Consider the following 23588-nt stretch of genomic DNA (forward strand, 5'->3'; position numbering starts at 1 on the left):
ACACTAGCGGCGCACATTGAATGCCGTTCTCCATGGAAAGTAATCGATTTATGACGGCTACGCTAAATGCAATCGTGTATTTCAATGCCAAGGTCATTTTCAGGCCAGCCATTGATTACATTAAATATTTCCCATCCTTTAATACTGCCTTTAGGTATGTCTTTGCCTGAGCTTGACTTGGTTTCAATAATGGTCAGATTCATTTTATTGCGAAAGCAATACTGCTAGCACTTCGAGCCTTTGGCGTGTTGTGGCGCATCCATGCATGACCTTTCACGTGACCGTGTCACGTCACGCCAGACCGAGAGACGGGGCCCCAGCTCGCGCCATCGGATGGTGGCGGCGAGTCCATATACGGCGCTGTGTCGCAGCCTAGAGAGGGCGCTCGCTGTTTGTGACGTCACGCTAGGAGGATAAATGGGGCTGTGGTTCGGCTCCTCGCAGTAGTCGGGGCGCATCCTTACGGTATGTCGGATGATGCGTATAAGGCGAGGCTGCCACCGAAGCAGATTGCTTTTGCAATCTCCTAGGCTTAACTACAGTTATGCCACTGTGAATTTTTTTATATCGGTCAGAAAGGCATGCGATGTAAAATGCAAGAAAAGATAACAAGCAGGATATCTGCACGGTAAAAGAGTCGAAGTCTTTTAATGGATACCATCGGTACAGTATTCACTGCGGCACCAAATGCGCAAATAGATTCTAGCTCCGGTGTAGTCGTGGCTTGTTAGAAAGTATTAATTCGTTCGGGCTAGGCGAAAAACAGTAAAGCTGATGTGAGACTCCGTGATGCAGTGGATTTTAATGGCCTTAGTATCACATTAAGGAGGAAATCGTATTAAAGTCGGTATACAAGCGAGACAGCGTTCATTTATTCGGATGCTTGCAAACGTTCATCATGCATAGTGCACGTTCATCATGCGTTCATCATGCTTACGCAGTAAGAATGACAGAAACAGCTTGGCTCAGTCACGTCAAACGAACCCCATGATGATTGCTGCGAACTCGAGCAGAAATTCGCAAGGTTATCGCCGGTGAAATTGGCGTGGCCGCTGGAAAATTACATCCCCGAAAAAGATTACCCACTCGAAAGAGGGCTTTCCAACAGAACCCCAAAGAGGAAATTTTAAACTCGAATGCTTCAAGAAATAGCGGAAGTCTCACGGGAAAAGAAAAAAAAAATTTCTGGTTTCGCATCCGTCTCGAAGTGCAGTTAGACGGAAGGTTCAGAACGAACCTCAGTGGTATTCGACGAGACGACGGGAGGAAGATTTCAAAATGTAATGGTGGGCTGTCAGAATGGCTATGAAAAGAAAGGCGAACTCTCTTTTCAAAGAAACTCAGGTAGGGGTATGGTTACGTGAAGTGGAAAAAAAACGCTGTGTTAGTAGGCCGAGAAAAAAATGAGTAAAATAATGAAAAGTTTATTCTCCGTCAAACACGAGTATGTGAATTACACAATATTTGAAAAAACAAATCCAGCCACGTAGCAGGGGAAATCCAGCTGCAGTAAAAGCAAAAATGTGACAGACGTCCACGCGCAGGACTCCAATGGAAAGCCGCACGTGTACACATTAATGAGGCCGTTTGAATGCAATACATAACAAGTGCGGTATGTTGAAATTTATGTTTTATCTTTTATGACTGTGCCTGAACCGCACTCGGTTACGTTGTTTTAATGCGCATGTTTCTGGCTTTTTGGAAGAGCAGCCTGTTTGCAATGAATTATAATTTCTTACAACCCCTTTCAACACATTACTCTGAACGGGACAAGCAAGAAAAAGTTGTCTTGTTTGTACGAATCTCGACAGGTGCTGATATCGGTGGGGACATAATCGAACGAAATGCTATTCAAAGTTTTAATTATGTATTGTGCCTGTGTGTAGGAGGGGTCACGGTCGAACCCAAGGACGTGGATGACAGCGTGATTGATTGATTGATTGAAAACATCTTCATTCACAGTATTGTGAGATCATGTGGGGGGGGGGGGGGGGTGCGGTCCTGGTGGTAAAACATTTAATATGATATATATGCAGGGAGGTTTTGAGTGCAGGGACCTGAAGGGTCACGCTTACAGTCATTAGGTGGGATGCCTAGACAAGCATTCCATTGGCGTTTGACGCAGTCCTAGCGGCGTGCTGCGTTAATAGCCTTGGTGCCTCGAGGGTGCACCAGCTGGACAGAGTCGCATCCCAATTATCGCGGGTGGAGTTAGGGGTAGGAGGTAGGCTGGGTTCTGCTGGCAAGTACACACCATGTGGTAAGTGTCAGACACCTCCCCACAGTGCGAGCACGGCCCGTCAAATCGGAGATCAAAATATTGGGGATCAAAATAGGGAGCAGGCTCCGCAGTAAGGAGGAGCAGGTTATTCCGCCTAGTAATAATAATAATTTGTTTATAGGAAGAGAAAGGCGCTATATCTGTCATTTTTTCCGTGCACACCTGTACCACGACTTAAGGGAAGGGAGGAAGGTGGCAGTGAAAGAGATAATCAGAGAATTGCCGTAGTGAAGGGCTGCGGAGTAATTTCGACCCCCTGGGGATCTTTAACCTCCCCAGACTGTTAAAGAACCCTAGGCGATTGAAATTTTAGAGATTCTCCGCTACGGCGTCCCTCATAACCTGACTCGTATTATAACTTCAAAGCCTATGAACCAAACTATATGCATGAAGAGCTGTTTTTGATGAGCCGCCTAGTAATAATATTTGGTTTAAGGAAAGGAAAAGCTCCGTATCTGCCAAACTTTCCCGTGAACACCTGAACCGCGCCGTAAAAGAAGGAATGAAGGGGGAAGTGAAAGCGAAAATGTAGAGAGAGGTGTAGCAGTGAAGGGCTGGGGAGTCTTTTTTTACCACTTGAAGATCTTCAACGTGCACTCAGAAACCACCTGGGGACCTTTAACGTTCACTGACCGTGTGATATCGGTGCTATGATCTGCAAACATCATAGCAACGCACCAGTCTTCCATACTAAAACAGCTCACTCCAGTAGCTCGACCTCCGTCGCCACTTTGGTGTCTCCAGCTCCAAAGTGAGCGCCTTGCTATTCCGGGGATATCGAAGAAATCGAACTTATCAACGCCAGTCTCTCAGCAAATGACACTGTTCATGCTACGCAATGACTATCGGGACCGTATTCACGTCTATACAAATGGCTCGGTAACCTGTACTAGTTCTGCATGCGCCGTCGTCGTTCCTGTGAGGCAAGCAAACATTTACCATCTAATTTCGCATAAGACTTTACTCGTGCAGCGGTGAAGAATATCTCTTACCAAGCTCCTCAAACATGGGCTGCGTTCTGTGATTCCAAACCTGCCCTAAAATGTCTTCAACGGTCTGTAACCATGGCGACCATGAGCAACTTGTAACGGAGGTTCGACATCTGCACCACCAGGCATTACCAGAAGGACACGAAATAACTACCAGGGAATACCAGGCCATAGTGGAATTGTTGGCAATAACTTAGCTGACGATGCTGCCCGATCGGCTGACGATACAACCGACACTGTCGAGATACCATTGACAAGAGCCGACGCAGCAAGGTACCTTCGACTGATCGCCTTAAACGGGACTAGATAAGCATGGTCTACGTTTGGAGTCTGGACGTCCCGCTCGCACCACTTTGACCAGTTACTTCAACTGCAGCCATTCGGCCTCCCCAGCTGGGATGCTACAATGTTGTGTCGCCTGTGGCTATGAGTGGCGTTTACAAACGCCTATTCCCATTTCATCGTAATGGCAGGTTCTCCAACGGGTGAGCAGTGCGGGTGTGTTGCAACTATTGCACACATACTTTGCGACTGCCATCAACTCGAGAGTGAGCGTGCCTTTCTGGCTGCTACACTCCGCCGCTTGGACTCTCGCGCTCTTACTGAAGCTAAGGTACTAGGCCCTTGGATGACTCCTTCATCACGAAGGAAAACAGTGAAGGCGCTCCTTAATGTTTTTAAAGGAGTCGACGTTGTGTTCAAGACTTTAAGACTGCGCTCTCTACCCCAATTCACTCACTATCACGCTCACTATAGATCCATGGACATGTGGCAGACTCCTTTCCTTGGCGCTCTTTCTTTCCTTCTCTCTCCTTGGTCCCCTCCCCACATGTAGGATAGCCTACTGGGCATTGCCTGGTTAACATCCCCGCCTTTGTATTCTATTTTCTCTTTCTCTCTTTCTTTCTCTCAGGGCCCTCTGCTACGGCCTCCCTCATAGCGTGACTCGCTTTGGAACATAAAAGCCTATAGACCAAATCACATGCAGAAAGAGCAGTTTTTCTGGATTGTTAAATGAGAAACTAAGAATTTAGAAGTGACAACGTGTACGAATATCTATGATTATTTGGTTTTGATTTATTTCATGGTGCTCAACGTCCCCAAGCGACTCAGGAGATGCCGTAGTAGAGGGTCCCGCAAATTTCGACCACCGTAAGTTCTTTGACGTGCGCTAACACCGCACAACACACGGGCGCCTAGCTTTTCACCTTCATCAAAAATTTGCCGTCACAAACTTTTTCTATTGGTTTCCTCATCTAAAGGGGGACACCCCTTCATAACTTATTGTGTAGCAGGTACCTAATCTAAATGTAAATGTAACCTGACGTTTAAAAATTCAAGTATATGCTACCTTTTTGAAAACAACTAAAGGCTACTGAGAGTATAGAGTGAATTAAAGAGAATTTCGTCTTTCTCCTGAGTTAAATAATTAGTCAAGACCAATTAGATAACGTTTTATTATTCCCTTCAGAAGCAAAGAGCCATTTTATCAGTTGATCGTTTAAAAAAAAACTGCTGGTCACAACGCTTGCCACAAAATCCCATTTCTGCAGCTTTATTTAATTACAGGGTTTCTAAGGCTAGCTCGTATCTGTCACTCAGTGCTCAAGCGACGCGCCACAGTTAGGAGCACTCCAGAGGAAAGTGGGGATCTCTTTTTGTTTTGTTTTTCTAGGACACATCTCGGGAATCTGAGGCGGCATGGCTGTTGTTCTGATGTTGTCGTGCTTTGTGAGTCATCTGTTGGCGCCTGCAAAAGAAACGCCTTAACGTAAACGATATATTGCTCTAAACGTTTCTGTCAGCCGTTTGTCAAGGGTATCTTCAAACTTAGGTATTCACACTTTTTCATGAAGCCAGTAAATACAGTCCTAGCAAATTAGATTTTTTGTAATTATTGATCAACGTTTGTTGAACCAAAAATGGTGCGCACATGGTCGCTGTAAGATATATATATATATAGCTGAAGCAACTGTTGGTGCTTGCCAGAACACTTACGTCTCTCATCACCTGCTGTGGTTTCCTGTGCTAGCCTTCTGCCCCGTATCAATATATATATATATATATATATATATATATATATATATATATATATATATATATATATATATATATATATATATATATATATATATATATATATATAACAGTACATCATGAGTGGAGAAATATTAGTGGTTTAGTGGTTTATTGTGGGTTGTTTTGGTTGTCCCAACCCGCACGCAAATTGTGATACCCCAGCTAGTTCAGAAATCCCGCTAAGTGCAGGAAGCAACTTCTCTAAATAAATGCCTTTATATGTGCTTTTTTTGTTTGCCTTATTTGTCTCTTTTTTTTTTTTCTAGCTGTTTGTATGCCTCTCGTACCCGACACTATAAACGCAGACGCTGTGCAAAGCCGTAGAAATAGCCATAAGTATAACGTCAACAATGAACAGTAATTTGAATATTTTAAGTTCGATCGTTCGAAATTCATTACTCACGGTTTGTTTCTTTCTTTGTACGATTACTGAAAAACGTCTTCGTCTTTAGCTTTGGCTATGGAGCGTAATAACGAACCACTCGTGGCACCCAGAAGAACAAAGAAAAAATAAAAGCCCAGAAACGCTATTGCAGTGTTTTTTTTCTGACTTTACAGTATTTTACAGCTTGACATCTACTCTGAAAGCTTCACTCCACAGCCTTGTGCCTTTTGAGGCAAGGGGGGAGCTGTGCACTGTATTGTCAGCGCAGCTTCGCGCCCGTGGCTATATATCTTAGTAATATTCACGTTACTTCATGGACACTCCTATCACCTGTAGTGCGTTCTTTGAATGCTGTACGATACTCATCATGGCATCCTCCATCTAGAGATCATATGAATTAAAATGGAGTCGTTGTGGGAAGGGATGAGAACACAGAGAAAAATTCCTTGTTTCCTCACGTCTTTCGTCAGTTTCTGCCAACATCGGCGCCACATTGATGCTATACTGCGAATATTACATAAGTATTTTGCGCTTGGCCAAAGCAACTGTGACGCTGTGCAACAGCAACATAAAGCTCAGTGGTGTTACAAAGTTCGGGCGCAGCGACGAAGCGTTACAAAACTCAAGTAGCTACAAATGTAACACGTCTTTCTCGTACGTTCGAAAAGCATAGATCGAGATTTTAAACAAGATTACCTTTCCTAAAACAGCTTTTTTGTGCCTTTCAAGCCAGATAATTTCAGTCAAAAATTTTGCTGGAAGAAAGTATAAATTCAGGCGTAAAAGTGTGGAAGAAAAAAGAGCTCTGATTTTAAGGTTTCACTTGCCCTCCGTAGTCACTGTCCTTTTATTTGAGAATTTGTTTCCTTGTGTAAACATTTCTGTACCAACCTGCCTTTAAAACGCGTTCGACGCTCGTATCTGCTTCTCCGCCTCACCTCGTCCCAACGACGAGCGGTGGAGAGCGCATCCATTCGGTGCTTCGAAACGCATCTTTTGCGCAGAGGACGCAGCTCCCGCGATTTCTCCGAAGGCCTCACACCTCCCCTTGCTTCCTTTCCTTCCCGCCGTGCTCTCATCCTCCCTCCGGCGACGCTTTCCCGAATCTCCTGGCCTCTCCTCTTTACCAGCCGAACGCTGTTGCCCCCCTCCCTCACCCTTCCGCGCACTGCGCATGTCCCAAGAGCGCCGTGCCGGCGCTCGCAGTCCGTCGCGCGCCGCGCCGGTGCCGCTCGCTAGTTGTCCAACTGAGCCCCCGGCCCCAAGTGGCAGTCGTGTCCGGCTGGCCCGTCGTTTCGTTTCACGCGCGCGCGCTCCACTTCGCGCCGCCTTAATTCGGGAAACTTCGGGAGCCGATGTAGGTGAAGTGTTCCTCTTTCATACCTTTGTCTTTCTTTTACTTTCTTTTATTTATTTTCCAACTTCGTTTCCACTTTCTTGCGCCTTGACTCCGATTTTTTTTTCTTTCTCTTCCTGCGTACAAGTTCCGCGCTGTCACCTTCGCTTGTACTTCTTCCATTTCATGTGTGTGAACGCGATCGGGCTCCTCGAAGACTTTCTCAAGTCGCGAACCGAGTGAGCGGCGATCAAGGGCTTTAAGAAAGACGCGGACTCAGCTGCTCCATTTCACGCCGGTCTAGAGGAGCTTAGTACCACCCTCCTTCTATACTACTTCCGACGCATTTCTTTTTTTTTTATGCCGTCATCTTTGTACCAGGAGTGTTCAGCTGTCGTCTGTGTACAGCCGCCAGATACGTTGAAGTAGTGTTTCCCTTCCCCTTACCCGCCGATAGCGAGTGCTGCCACCTAAATCCAGCGCCCCGTTCATTACACGGTTCTTTGACACTACTTCTCCTTGACTTCTTCGTCCCTCGGAGTCATGTTTTGGTGTTCGTTGTGGTGCCGTCGTAAAGCGCCGTACGTGTGATATCTGCGCCTGCTGCTTAGCTTCTGCCACCTCCACCGAGAGCCGTCGCTCGTGCCTTTTATTTCTTCACTCTCTCTGTCTCCGTCGTCGTCGTCAGCACAGAACGCGTCGAGTTGGATACCCAGAACGCACCACTCAAACTGCCAAAAGGAACATGCCACCGCGGCGAGGATACCAAGTGCGGGTACAGTGACGCCGTAATCAGACCATTTGGGGAACAAGTGACCCAGCGGCCGCTGTAACGGTGACTTGTTCGACCAGACTGAGTGACTTTAAGGGTTCACACTCTTGGCGCTGTTGTCTCAGGACTTGTCGCCGCGAGAAAGCCAGGATCGGCGGCGTGGACCGTAGCTGCTGCGTCGTCAAACTGTGAGATGTGCTGCATCGCCTGTGGCTTTGTGAAGCGTATCGAAGCTTGTTCCACGTCATTGTCGGCGTCCGCGCGTCCCGTTGCAGTCCTACCTTCTTCCTGCCGTCGCCAGCCTCCGAAGTCGTCGTCGTCTCTGCAGTCCCGTTGGAATAGTGCCGTGGCCTCGCTCGTCGTCGGCGCTGACTCAGCGCGGGCTCGGCGAGCGGAGCACGCAGTGTTGTTGTACGGATTCGCGGTGAGCGGCGGCGGTGGCGGGGGCCGCCGCCGTACGCGGCCGACGTGAGACATCCAATCCGGCCCGCTGGATACCCGCGCCAGCACGACGCCTCTCCTGGCGGCCGCGCCGGAGCGCAAGAATGTGAGCTTCGGCGGCGACCTGCTGCCCGACGGCTGCGCCGGCAACCACCACGTCCGGCCGGCCAAGTCGGCGCTGCTGGACTTGCTCGAGCATGCGTCGAACCAAGTAAGCGGCCTCGGGCTTCGCTCCTAGCCCTCGACTTCTGTCCGTACGCTTAGGCGATGTTTATTCTCTATAAGGCACTTGGGCATGAATACGGGAGCTGGCTGCGTTGTATACTTACTTGTTCTGGCGGCAACCAAACCAGTCTCCTGTTGCTGTCGTATTTGGATTTTCTGGCTGCGGAAAGTTACAAAAGAGAGCAAAATCAAAGAGAGTTATTCAACTGAACACCATGGTACCATTTTGATGTCTTTCATATTACATTTTACCCCATTAGCACATTATATTTTCACAAAACTCAGCCTGATATCAGTGTCGCAGCCCAACGGCCTACGACTGTGAACGCGGTTCTTTTGTGTGCGGTAAGTCGCGAGTGAAAAAGCAAAAGGACATATGTCATTATTCACGATTATTGTTAGCATTTTTATATCTTTATTGTTTCCTTAGAGAAAACCGAAAGTAATAAGTGTGCTGGTACCTATGCTCTTCGCTCTGTTTTTTTTTTCTTATTTTTTTTTTTGTATTGCTGGGTAAGGTGTAGTTTCTTCACAACAGGTGGCATCAAGGACATAGCCATCCTTGTCAGCGCATCCTACTTTCTCACCGGAATGAGGGCGCAACCTTCATTTGTCACGTTTTTAGGGCAAGTTCTGCCAGGCCATTCTGCCAAGTTCTCTATAATACCAAAAGACACGAACTTGTAAAACCGAAAGTTGTAAATACCTGGCACTATGTCTACAGCATTATCGTATGCTCGATTCTTTCTCAAACTTCACTTTGCATTTTACCCGATCGAAAACAATATTTAATGCTGAAAATCGAATGGAAGTGAAATATTGCGAATGGGTTCCCTAAACCAAGAGCTACCGCCATGTGACACGGCGGACAGAGTTAAGCGACGCCAGTTAGAGCTAGTTTCCTGAGCAATACCATTACCATCTGGCTCGTTAAGTGGTGTGTTTTCTTTTTTTCGTTAGATGTTTCTAGCATCTGGAAAAAAAAAAGAATATAATGAACACAATCACAAAGATTAGGGGTGATTCACGACATATCCAGATTTCAATAGGTGGAAAATTTATTTGATTATAATTATTGTTATGCCACAAAATTACACAAGATGACACACGGTAAAAAGACAAAGCGATTGCATTTTCATTGCATTATCAAAATTATCAGGACTCTGAACACTTCTTCCTTCTTTTATTTCTTTCTGTTTTTTTCAATTTTAATCCAGTTTGCGCCCGTTATCGACATGTTTACACAAAAAAATCAATTTGTGTTTCAGCGAGCCCAAAGTTTATGTCGCAGGCGGTTCATTCTTTGTTGGCCAAGACGGATATTTAAAAAATATATATGTATTATAGTTAGCATCCACAAAGGCTTCGTAATATTTCCTTCTCCAGCAAGCTAGTTCGATTAGCAATTTGAAAACACAAGCCCATTTGGCGTAGCCAGGAATAAATGTCATATCCACGAACGTTCGTAAAACGGCGGAGAGAACGCTACGCCTTGTAGCGTTGCAGATTCATAGGCTCTCTTGTTTTTCGTTTTAGAATTTATTAAATTGTAAATGTACCATACAAAGCTAAACGGGTACGGTTGATAGGATTCGCTCGGTGGTTCTAACCGGAACGGAATGAAACAGGCGTGCACATGAGTCGTACATCGACTTCTTTCTGCATCCGACGTGTCTGCTTGAGAGGAGTTGGCCGAAACGATATCTACGGCCTTGTCGGCTGCACCTTGGCGGCGAACATGGCCGGGAGAGATCAGAAAAGCTCGAGACTAATGAATTCACCCGCATTACAATGCGGGCCGTGAATCTCCTTATGCGAAATTATGCGACTATAGTCTTCCAGCAGCCGGCGAGATCAAAGCCATAGTCTCAATTCCTTCGTGCGAACTTTTTGGGAGAAGCGTTGTAGTCTCCGGTCAGAACGCAGTAGGGAGGGCTGGCGATATTTGTTGTCGTGGCACTTTCCACTTCTTCTCTTTTTTATAGAGGGAGGGGAGAGATTTCTGCAATACTCATCCTTCGTTTCTGTCAGTCTGGCTGGATTGAAATGCGTTCTTGGCTGCCAACATCGACCACGTCATGTTGAGAAATGTACAGGGTTGACTGATTTCAGAAACGGCTTTGTAGCTGGTTGTTTACGCAAATTTTCTAGGAGGCTGGGATGCTGGTTGTGTTGCGAAGAGCTGTTGAAGGGGGCCTGTCGAGGAAGTTGAAAATAAACTTTTTCTTTTTTTGTGTGTGTACTTGTGTGTGCCGTGTTTATCTTTGATTTTCGATTTTGAATAGGGGTTCTTCAAGCCGCTCTGACCGCAGCTGCTTGCTACGACTGTAGGGAGAAAAAACGTAGAGAGCAAGCAAATTTCGCATAGCCCGTAAATGCACAAATAGTACCAGCTTCTTTCAAATAATAATGAAAAATAAACTGTTAAGATATGATAACGATGAGAGGACCGGCTGAAGTTTTTTATTCGGCAGCACTATGGCAACAAAGCACCACTTTTCGGAGACAGCGCCTCATTGTCTTCTTCCTCATGCGTGTGCTCGACATTCTATACAATAGCTATCTAAACAAACACTATTAGTTCTAAACTAAAAAATAACCACTACGCTTCTTCGTGGAAAGGCCATTCTGGAATCACAACTGTAAGGTTAACATTGATCGACCAAAAACACAACGAACTGCGTCATTCGTAATTGCAGATAACATTTTGCCAGTTTTTCTTTACAAGCAACCTCGCCGGCGGCGCTAAAGGCGCTTCGTAGCCTCGTTAGAGCACAGCTCATAAGAGACGGTGTTAATGGTTGCTGCTTCGCTTTATGTATCATCTTTCCTATTCCAGCTTGCTGGAATTCTTTGTTAACGCTGGGTATCATGGGACTTTTTTAGCGGAGATGCCAACATTTCAGTATAATAGCACTCTACTCAGTAACATTCTGATTGTGATAACATTGATAACGAGTTGTAGGCGTTTCAGTGTTCTCTACACTTAGTAAACCACACTCTGATTAGCGGTATGCTTTCTTATTGTAGTGAACGCGGTGCTGATTTTAAATATCTTAGGTTGCCCGAGAATTTGTACCTGATGTTCAGGCTGAAGTATTTTAATTCCCTGTGAAGTCGTATCTGTGGCTTAAGTTTGAGCAGCGTTTCATGCCAAATGAAAACGCAAGTGCAGACTTTATAAAGCGTACACATCTGTAACCTTATTATAGACGTATTTATTTAAGTATTCCTGGTTATATCAGTTCTTTGTTGGTCACTGCCTGCCTTATGATTATGAGAATAAATGTAATGCTGTATATATGAGCCTTTAGATATCAACTCCAGCCTCCTGATTTCATGTATGCAAATTTAGAAGCACCTGTCCTCGCCATTAGTGTCCTCATAACGCATATTTCGTTTGCACTGATGCATTATCATTGAATAAAGTATGAAGATAACATACTAATAAAAAGATCTCACCAGAAGTAACAATTTCACTTATATCAGGTTTTGTATATGTAAGTGTGGCATAGAATATCAAAACTATTGAATAAACTCAAGTGACATTCCCACCTTTAATTGGCGAAATTCATTATCGCTCGTTCAATTTACATACCTGCCATGTAACATCAATTTCTCACGATTGAAAGCTGAGAAATATCTTTTTAGTGTGTAAATTTTCTCACTAGTCAATGCGTCATTCAGCACTTTTCTTAGAAACTCCCTCTGAAACCTGTGTAAAACAGGGAATACTTGTAGTAACAGTTATTTAAATGTATGTTTTTGAACTCCAACTTCAAACCAGGTAGTATTTCGTATTAGCCATCAAAATAAGAGACATACGTCAGCTGTTCAGAATAACTATTGAATTTGTTTTCTTCAAAACATTTTTTTTTTATATTTTAATCGGGCAAAGCTAAGCACAAACGCTGGGTTGACAGTTCGACAAAAGCGTCTTGTACCTTGTTGATCGATAAACCGAGGTAATCGCTGAAGTTGGAGCTCGACTTTCAAACTCAATAGGGAACGACTCCACTCAAGGAGCATCTCCTTATTATTCCGTAAATAAGGGTACATCGCAAATTGCTAGCTCAGCTTCTTTTGTAAATGTTATCGCTTTGCTTTCTACAGGAACAGGATAGCTCTATTTCCATCAAGCATTTCGAATAGTCCCAGTTTCAGCGATATTTCACTCACCGTGAAGCAGTAGGGTGTTCTTGTCTGTTACAAACCTAATTTACATCGGATGATCGCGGTTCTTAATCAATAAACCACAGCTTTGCAGCCGGTGTTTCTAGATGTGCGCTGTTTAGACAAAGTACGCATCCCGATTGATTTCTCGTCTAATAAGCAAAATAAAAACGATTAAGCAGAATGAATTTGTCATACGAAAGACTGTACGATGAGGAACGTGTTAAATAGAGAGCTGCTTTTCCGAACTACACATAAAAGAGTTAAATGTTGGGCTATTTGGGGTTATGACATCGCAAGCATGTTGTTTAGCGCAAAACGACAGGACAACAGAAAGACAGGGGTCTGTGTTTGTCTTGTCTTTCTGTTGTCCTGTCTCTCTGCACTATAAACAATATGCTGGGGATGTCTGAACTGCACAAATGTCGAACAGTAGCATTTATTTTGATATAACTCAGACGCTTTGCATCTCTTGATACACTCATTATGATATCGTATTTTTTTTTTTACTCTTAATTATTCAGGTACCTTTAGATACACATTCCACTTGAGCATAAAGCTTGGCTCCATACAATGACCCAGGGACAACAGCAGTTGCTATACCTAGTAGAAGGCATTGGGAGAGCGCCCATCCTAGCCACTTTTCACTATTTATCGAAGCCGACTGGCGGTGGCACTTTTCAGTGTAAGCGTACAACAGTTGCCCCTAAAATAAAAGCACCATCGTCCCAATGTAAAATATTTTCTTTCCTTTCCTAGCTCGCGCCACAGGTGTGGTGGCGATTTAACATTCGTCTCGGCCCTCCTTGCTTGGAGCTGGGCCTCGTTTAAAAAATCACTAAATATATTTCGTGTGGCGTACGTATTTAGTGATACTGTTACAGCCGTCTTTGATTGACGGCCCTCAAGTATGCATGTGGCACGCAGCGTGACATTTTTCTTGGTAAACCATCACATATTGCAATTAGCTGAAAATAAATACTCTGCGAAAGCAGCTGTATTGCTATACAACGTGGCCCTTACATAAGTGAATAAAATCTGGCTAAACCTGCAGAAATATACTCTGCGTGATTTCAGTTTCTCAACTTCAATTATTTTATCAAGCTCAGCGATTGAGGAACAACCCACCCGCGCACAACTAAGAGAATTTCACGTAAACATTCGAACTAGCTGACTGCAGTCCAGTTATTACTCGTGGTTGTTCTTCAGATCTTTTCATACACTTTTCCAGTTATTACCCAGTAATCACTTCAGGGCGAAGACTAATGCAAAATCTGGAACTATTTCTGTTCCAAATGATATCGCAAGCTCATGCACCCACATCCTTAAGTAGCACCTGCTCCGCTTTGGAATCAACTCTGTTACGTTAACTGACTATAGATGACCTTTTCCTGTGTTGCATGCTGTGCAGTGCGTCGGTCTTTACTTTTACTTCCGGTCCCTTATCCTCTCACTCCTTTGCTTTCCTGCCTGCAAAGACCTTCGCGCTAAAGCAAACGCAGTGAAATTTCCTCATACAGTTAAAATATCGCCTAAACATAGGGACAAACTTACGCCTGTGGTCCCCAGAGATTTATATATACGAGAGTAAAATTGTGTGCCTAAGGTTTGTTATATTTCTTCCAAGCAGGTCGTGTGGCCGCTTTGCAGCGCCTGCAGAGTTCGTCAGATATATAATCGCTGTGCAATGAACAGATGACGAGAAAGACTGAATGCAGTTTAGGAGTTCCCAGAACACTCGAAGTCAGGAGTATTAGGATTTATATATTTATTTTTGCTCCGATGTTTCTCGGGAAATTTGTGCGACGAATTTGCCTTTGTATACCATTACAATTTTAAATCAATGGCATGCAGGCAAGCTGTGGTTTAAAGTCGTTTTCGCAAGGAAAGTCCCAGGTCAATGGGTCTCATTTGTGTTATTTTACTCTTCGATCTTGTCTCATCTAACCCCCTTGAAATATTTACATTCTTGCATTACATGAGAAAACTTTTAGGTATTATGCCGTATAATTTTAGCTTTATTTTGTCTCTTTTTTCGCTGTTTCCCTTCAACCTCAGCATACCACCTGTAATTAATAGGTTAAGAATCGATTGATTCAAGCAGTAAGGGACGAGTTTATATGTTGCCCGGAATAGACAAGTAAAAAAAAACGGGGAGTGCGTTAAACGCGAAGAGTAGCAACCGATGCTACGCTACAGCGAAGCAGATTCTAAAAGAAGGAAGCTGCAATGGAAAGGGGTGTCACCAGAGAGGATAAAAGGGGTAACATCTACGAGATAGGCGGATCTAGATTAGAAAAATTCAATGAACGTAAGAAAAACAGGAGTTAGTCGAAGCTGGCACAGAGCAGGGCTTTGAACTTCAGCGCCAGAGGTATTCTTACACGGCAGTCGACGTAACCATGCTGCTGGTGATGATGACGAGGATGAGCTAGTGAAGGCGTCACGCCTGTACGACATTAACGGCGAGCCTTTTTGTATTTTTTAGATAAATGTCTCTTGTTTCAGCGTTCTGTCCCAGATTTGCCATGCTTATCATAGGACTTCATATTTCGCCAGAGCGCTGCAATTCTTTTGCCTGTCGATAGCGGATGTCAAGCCCATTCACGTCGTAAGCATTATTGTGTAAGCACCTTCCTCCTGGGGAAATTTATTGTACAGCTGCAAAATGTGAATTTAAAATTCAGAATAATATGCTTCTGTATTGACGTTTCAAGAGCAAGCATTTCGTCTCGAGCGACAAAAAAAAAAAAATCATTACGAAAGCACTTCGCACAGAAGCGACGGGCACGCCTGCTCCTGCTTTGACTCGACTAGACGCTCCGGCGTCGTCGGTGTTGCGTCAACCTCGCGTAGGTTGAGCGAGCCTTTTACATCCGCCACGTCAAACACTACATACCCATGTTTTATTGCATCTACCTCCAGGGCTACTGAGTATTTTTTCGAGAGCGGCCAGAGGCCAAATGCAGTAAATACGAAGCCATTTTGAGCTTATTCAGAAACTGGAGCTCCTGCTTCTGCATTGTCTCAAAGGGCTTCCCGTCGTTCATGTTTCATGGTATTCACAGTAAGGCTCTGATCGGATTTTGTGAAATCGCAGATTTTGTTTTCCGTGCTTTTCTTTTTATTACGCGCGCTTACATTTTCCTTTAGAACCCTTCGGAGCTGTTATATGAATTGTACGTTGCACTGACGTCCGGCCTGCGTTATTCAGGAAACGAAAGTGCGAATGAGAAGCCTTAAAACTTCAGGAAAAGTTCTAGTATCACCCAATCGATAAAAAGAAGAACGTGAGTCGTTTTAATGCAGCTAGATTCTATAACGGAATGCTATCTAGTCTGGCCCAGTTGAGAAATGGAGCTCTCATTTTTGCCAACGCTGACAGTCAACAACCTCTTCTACCTTGATTCCGCGGACTCAAGTTAAGCTTCCGCTTGATCATCAACTTTTATCTGTCTTCCCGTACCATCTGTGAAAGCTCAGGTTTTGCGAAATCTTCCTTCCGTCCACGAGAGGTTAACTAAAATTCAGCTGCTTTGGGCAGCTATTGTCACGAAAACCTGCCGTTCACGATATTTCTGTTTTTATATGAATTAACTAGTCGGGGAATCAGCTTCCGCCGGAAGAATCAACTTCCTGGAAGAGGGTATGTTTTCGCAGATGTGGATATGCTGCCGCGAGTAAATGACTGTTTAAACTGGCGACACGTTGCAAAAGCATCGTTTTAAAAATAATGAATTTAAATTTTGAGATTAGTGCCGCTTTTCGTTTTCTAAAACTAGTGATCGCTAAGAAAAAGTGTGGTTAAAAAAAAACAAACAAAAAACTCGAAACTGCAATATAGCAGACGATCAGGCTCTATAACTGTCGACAGAAATGGTTGGCTTTCCGACCAAGAGTTACCTGCGTTTGGCATGCAATCCAACAGCCTATTATAATTTATTCATTACACAGTTTGCGATGAATGCAGCGTGTTCAGGCACCGAAGGGATAACCTTACTCATCAGCTTTGAATCTAAAGGCAAGAAACTCTATAGACTTGCCATTACCTTTTACTGTCATATAAAAGACATGCCTCTATGATTAAAATTACTAACATAGGGGCGGAGACCAAAAAATTATGAACAACATTTACTCTGAAAATGGGTACTTATTTCTAAAGCGATAAACCACCACTCGTGAGTGCCGCTTAATACCGGCCCCCGATTAATATTACTTTGCCCATCTTCATTGAATGATTGCAAAAGCTCTCAACTTATCTCCATTAATAAGTGCTTTCCTTTAATTCGGGGCTCTTAGTCTCCTAATTCAAGCATAATGTTCTCGATATAGAAATTATTCTTGGGACCCCTTTGCACCGCAATAGAGAGCCTAATGTTTGCTAATAATCTGTACATAAATTTCCCCCATTTTTCCTCGGCGCCACAAAAACTTCTGTTAAATTTAGCCGATGCGTGTCTATGAAACAGCGCTCTTTCCTTCACACAGTATCCGCATCTTATCTTAACTGACTCGTGGTGCCGTGTAATACTCACATTATGATGAAATGTTGTAAATCGGCTGTATAAACGTACGTTGCACGCCTCATATTACTGCGTGATATTGAACAAATCATCAAGTCTCGTTCTTCTTGAGATCGAAGGTTCCCCAATGCCGTAAACGCCTGTTTTTGTTGTTTTTTTCGTTGCTCCATGCATATTTTATTTTTACTTTTTTTTTTTCGTTTTTGCGTCATGGTCCAAAGCTAGTGCGCTTAAGACCACTCAGAGTGCTGGGTGTGACACCGGAGAGAAAAAGGAATATATTTAATATCTTAAAACCTTGTTGAAGATGTGTCGGTTTTTCTGGAGCACTTCGTTTTCTCTGTATCGTTCAATCCATAATGCAGTGAAAGCGGTCTGTGTGACGTAGAGACTTGTCTACGTGTGCTGTTCCTTATATACCCGCGAACCAACCACGCATGTCTGGAAAATATACGCTCGCTGTCGCAGTTTCATTCAAATTCTAACGCCCCGGAAAGGCTGTAAGATGAGTATTAAGTTAGAACGTGAGTCGAGCTGTGCCGCAAGCCATGACATTTTACAACCTTTAAGACAAAAAAAAAAAAATCACACACGAAGTAAACGCACAAAATCAAACTGCGACAGTTCTTGACGTTGCGTAAACGTAGGCTGGCTTATACAGTCACGTCTCAAACTTCCACCACCGAAACGAGTTGAGAATGAGGCACGAAAGAAGAAACGAAACGAAAAAGAAACGTAACCTCGTCTAACACGCACCAGCTCCGCTTCCGACATTCCTTCTCGCGTTGTCGTCGCCCTGTTCGGAGCCGCGCGAGTAGTTGAGCCGTGCCTCAGTGCATACGTCATAACCCGTAAAGCCCGCTCCGCGAGCGACGAGCACCCCACCGCGCCCGCTCGAGCGGGTTAAAAAAATATACATAACGAAGCGCATGCCGCACGACGGATAACACCGCTTCTTTTTCCCTCCCCCGTGTACGCACCTCGCCTCCGAGAACCTCCTCGCTCCTACGGCAGCGACTAATATACATCGCTGGTCACGTCAGCCCATCACTGAGATAGCGCCCACGCACACACTTGCAGACCAACATAACACATTGAGAGATGCGTACATATACACGCACGCACGAGGTCAAAGTTGCTCCGTATCAGGCGCATATGACGAGGCTGCAAGGGCATCCGCTCGCCCCCGCTGCTCCCTACTGGGGTCGGCGAGGCTCCCCAAACAGGGTTGGAGGGCAAGGAGTCTGGGAAGATGATGCGGAGGGATCGGAGCTTACTCAGAATAGGGAAAAACGCAAAAATCAAGATCTGCTGCTTGGAGCGACGGCGGTAGCAACGGCGACGTGGATGGAAAATGAAAGCAGGTGCCGAGGCATATCTCCGCCGCGCCGTGTACGCTCCTTCTCTATCTGGAGAGTGCGCGAAAGTTTAAGGAGGACACACTGTGTATGCGTTCGTGCGAGTGCGGTTCTTTCGCAGTTTCTATTTTATTTATTCTTAGTTTTTTACGTGCATGTGTTTTTCACTCTCTCTTTCTCTCTCTCTTTTGCCCTCCACTTTCTTTCTCGTCTTTGGAAGCGCGCAGATTGGAATGGGAAGCGGTCGAACAGACACCAGATTACGCGAGCTCCTAGACGTCACTGATCACCGCGTGAACAAGTTTGCATTCGCAAGAGGTGCTGAAGAGATATAGAGAGAGAGAGAAAGCTCTGAATTTTTCTTTTTCTCTCAAGCCTTTCGTTTCATCTCCCCTCTTTTGTCGTCCTAATTGGACGAAAAGGCTTACGAAAATTACGCTTTCGTCGTGATGTATGTGGAAAGTTTCGCGCACGGATAAAGGATTTGGCCCCGCATGCTAGACGTCTTCTCTCCTTCCTTTTTTATTCTTTTTCAAGGTCTGTGCGAATGTGTGAAATCGTTAGGGCGAAACAGATAGGTGGTACGTGGTTTTGCAAAAATTTGACTTCTTCGTATTATCTGTGGTTTATTTCTTTTTGTCTTACTGCGTAGCTCCTTTTCAACAAATAAAAAAAAATCAAACCACGCTGCGAACGTAAAGCTTAGCTTTTCCCGCCTTTCCTTTTTTATTATTCGAAGTTAATCTCGCGTCTAGTTCGCGGCCTTTAACAGCTGAGCATGCTTTTTCTTTTTTTTATGTATGCTTACGTAACCTTTCTGTGTTCAGAAGATCTGATTTTCGTTCGGGTGACTGCTTGGGTTCGCAAATGATCAAGGGGGATCAAGATTTTTTTCGCGCCGTACGCGTTTAACAAGAGCTCTTGCCACACCTTTCTGCTCAGCGGTTCCTAACGCAGAGAATCAGTTCTTTCTAGTTGGTTTTTGTTCAAGCTCGTATGTTCCACTCATGCGTGAATATTGTCAAAGATGAAGCCAACCGCTCTCGCGGAACAAAACATTCGAAAGAGAACCTTGTTAGAGCGCGGTTGCCCGGTTCTACGAGTTCGTCCATGCTCACACTGCCTTACTTCGTCTAGGTGGGTGTTATTTCGGAAAAGTTAGTTCTGTTGCTTCAGCGAGGTTTATATTGTGGCGTTGCAAGGCAAACAGTGTACGGCTTTCTGATCCCGTTGACCTGAGCACTTGTTGGCAAGTACGAGAACACATTCGTTCTCAACTCGTTGCGCTTCAAAAAGTTACCTCCACTTCAGAATGCACTGAGGATATCGTTTAAGCGATATCCTCAGTGCAGTGCAAGGTGTTGCAGTGTAATGCTTCATTCGAGAAGGTAATATTCTTGAAGAAATTAAAAAAGAAATAGAAAAAAAAAGAGATGGGCTATATGACTCACAAAAACTGAAAAGGTGCTACCGGATATATTTTAATAGCCGCTGCTTAAGTTGAACCAAGTATGACTTCTTAACAGGCAACTTGCCGTAGTAGCTGTAGTGGATTAGTTAAAATCATTGTTTTGCTGCGCGCTCTTTGGTGCAGTGAGGTTATAACGGTACCTGTCCTGAGCATTCAACAAACAGCCCCTTTCGTCACGTGAGACTGGTGCTTCAAGCAAATGGTACCTAGTGAACTCAAAACCGCTCATTGGCTGCACTACTGGACGGTACCCGAAAGAAGGTTAGTGCCTGTTTCAACTCAGCTCATTCTACGAACGTTTGACGTCTGGACTTACCTATAGGAAAAGAAATATGCAGACACTGGAAAGCGAAGAAGTTTCGAGGGCAGAGGACGGTTTGCATTGTCGCGTTCACTGTCAAAACACTTTTCACAGGGCTAGCCGATAAATCAGACCCTGCCCTTCACTCCTTCTGTGCGGCACTTCTCACCGTTACCTCTTTAATCCTCCTTCCATCAGGCTGGACAAGAGCATAAACACGTCATGGCCACGGCAATTACCTCCATATAGACTGTGGCATATATATGTATATATATGGGACCCTCCCCATGCCTTCTCCCGTTATATTGATCTCTCCACGCAGGAGTCGCTACGCTGGTCCTAATATAAGCAACGCAGCGTACAAAGCTTGGGATCAATGCGGCACGCGTCATTAAGGCGCTCGCCCAATGCGTGTGCGTATATTTACCTACTCACAATGTCAACCGGCCCTCTGCGGTCCCATCTTGCGCTTTCCGCCTCTTTTTCTCCTTCTTTTCTACCGTCCTAGATTTTCCTTTCGTCTGTTTGTCCTTCATGTCTTCGCTGTTTTCATAGCATTCACTGACTTTTTTTTTTTTTTTTTTGTATTGGTTTCGTGCCTTCACCAATTTCGCCCAGACGCGTAAGGCTTCTTTTTTCCTCGGCATACTTTTTTTGTTCATTTACCTCTTTCTTTGCCAATAATGAGTTGAGGGCTCCAGTCTGGCGGCTTGACTGCTGCGCTGCTGTTATATTACCGCGGAGATCCCATTACTCTTTCCTGAATGCTGGCTAGACCCGATGTCTCGTCGACGCTCAATGTTCACTTGCACAAGTAAGCGATCGTAGACAGCAGCTATGTAATCCGAGCCGCTTCTTCTAGCAGAAAGGCATTATTATTTATTGATGCTTCTGTTTGTCCGCATGCTTGAGTGCGTCTTAAGCTTCAGTGTAGTTTACATGCTGTGTCTTCTAAGGTGCCTGTACATGCTGTAGTTTTCATGCCTGTCTGTCCACTCCGACCAAAAAAAAAAAAAGCGAATTGGTTTATAGGAAAGTAACAATGCAGGTAAACTGACTTATAAGTAGTGGTAAGCGCAGTATCTATCGCACTTGTTCTCAGTGGACACCTGAACGGCGCCGTAAGGAAAGCGTGGAAAGTGGCGTTGAAAGATGAAAGGGAAAGAGTTGCGGTAGTGAGGGGCTGTGAAATAGGTTCGGCCACCTGGGCATCCTTATTGTGCAATGATATTGTACAGCACACGGACGTCTTTTAGTGTCTTCCCGTGCTGGTTTTCGGTGCAGCCGCGTATAGATATGCATATAATAATCACCTTGACTTCGACCTGAACTCGACTTCGGCCTTAGCGTTACTTATTAGATTTGCCTTGGATTGCTATCGCGACCATAAAGGGTGGTTTAGCCAAGGATTAAAAATTAGAACATTTCAAGCAGGGCAGGAAAACCACTTGCACACAGCTGCCAGCCTTTTGGCGTACACAGAAAATTTTCTGTAATTTTTTAATTGACTAATTAGGAATTAAGATAATTTTTTCGAATTTACTAACTGTTGCTTCTAAACAATGTCATTTGCAAATTGAAGAACACTTTAGGAAACCACCATTCTATTTAATTATGATAAATAAAGCCTCGCGTGTACCTGTTTTCCGAGCTCCAAAGAAAGCCGCGAAATACAAAAATATCACGTGACTAGCACATTCGCGCGCCACGATTGGGGTCCTCCCAATCGTGGTTTGAGCGAACGAATTTAGTTGCTGCCGTGGCTTCATGGCCCAGTTTCAGCCCTGGGCTGAAATCTGGAGATGGTTGCAGCAAGCACGGCGAGCTCGCTGCGACTCGCACCGTCACGTGCGCCGGCTGACTGACGCGTGCGAAGAAAACAACGCAAACATATCGGCCTGCCGCTGCAATGTGGCCATGGAGCCACGGCCACAGTTGAGTTAGTCCACCTAAACCACGTTGAGAGCACTAATATCAAGACGCGTGAATGCGCCCGTGATGTGATTTGTTTTTGTTTTGTTTTGTTTTTTGTATTTCGCGGACATCCCCTGGAGATTTGTTTTTTGTATTTCGCGGACATCCCCTGGAGATTGAAAAAAAGTACAGGTAAGGCTTTCTTTATAGAAAATAAATGTAATGGGGGTTTTTGAAGGTGTTCTTCAACATTGCAAACCCCATTTAGTATAAAAGGTCAATATTTAGTAATTTACAAAATTAACGCAATTACTAATAATTAATTCCAAAACAAAAAAAAATGCCTGTGGTACGCAAGTCAACTGGCAGTTCTATGCACCTCTTTTCCTGGGCCCACATGAAATTTATTTTAACTCTTGGGTAATGTTGGCTTTCCGCAAGTATTTGTACTGCTTATTAATGCATTGATAGGCTATGTTTTCGCCGGGAGTGTCACGTGTAGCCAGAAATTTGTCCTCTCGTGACGTCAGTACCAAGTGACATAATCAGTCAATAGCCGGATGAGAGCTGCAAACCATTTTATAAAGCAGTAATGCATCATCAACGAGTCGTGAGTCATTATAGTCGCGAAACATGAGAGTGTCGAGTGAGGGGGGATGATACAAAATCGGGTAAGTCATACCGAGTGGTAGCATCAGAGGTCGAAGATTGGAGGTCGATCTTAATGTAGTAGGTAAGTAGATGCCGAAAGGCGTTGACTATTGAAACCACTAACGCCGCGCCAATGCTAATGATTTCGCATTTTTCCAATGCAGTTTCTGCACTGATCTCCAAATTATTTCATGGTTCATGTTGGTAAATGCTGCCGACACCTGTCACAATTAGTTTTTTTTTTTTTTTTTTTCGTCAGCCTATGCGATTGGAGCTCGGAAGTTCTTTCAAGCTTTCAATCGATCTAGAAGGACGGTGACAGTGATTTTGTCCCACGACGCCCACCGGGCACGTTTTCTTTTGTTATATTTTTGTTGTTTCAAACGCTGCTGCTATGTTGCTGTTGCTCAATTCTTTGCGGATGCAACCAAGCCCAGTGAAGAGGCTGTTTCAGTGATCCATCAATGTGCCGTCTCTTGTCACTGGTGTTTTCCCACATGACAATGTGTTGCCATTTTACGTCGCCTTCCGCGTCTTTTGAGATATTTCGCAAGATTTCATTATACATTTCGACTTCACTGTACACATTCATAACTAGGGGGCTTCAACGGACTCGTTATCGCATAGAGACACTCAGACACCAGCTCTCGTGCAAAAGCTCTCATCAAGGCCTAATTAATTAAAGATGG

The sequence above is a fragment of the Amblyomma maculatum genome, chromosome 3 (assembly GCF_055883805.1).
Source record: "Amblyomma maculatum isolate TAMU_Amacu chromosome 3, ASM5588380v1, whole genome shotgun sequence".
Lineage (NCBI taxonomy): Eukaryota > Metazoa > Arthropoda > Arachnida > Ixodida > Ixodidae > Amblyomma > Amblyomma maculatum.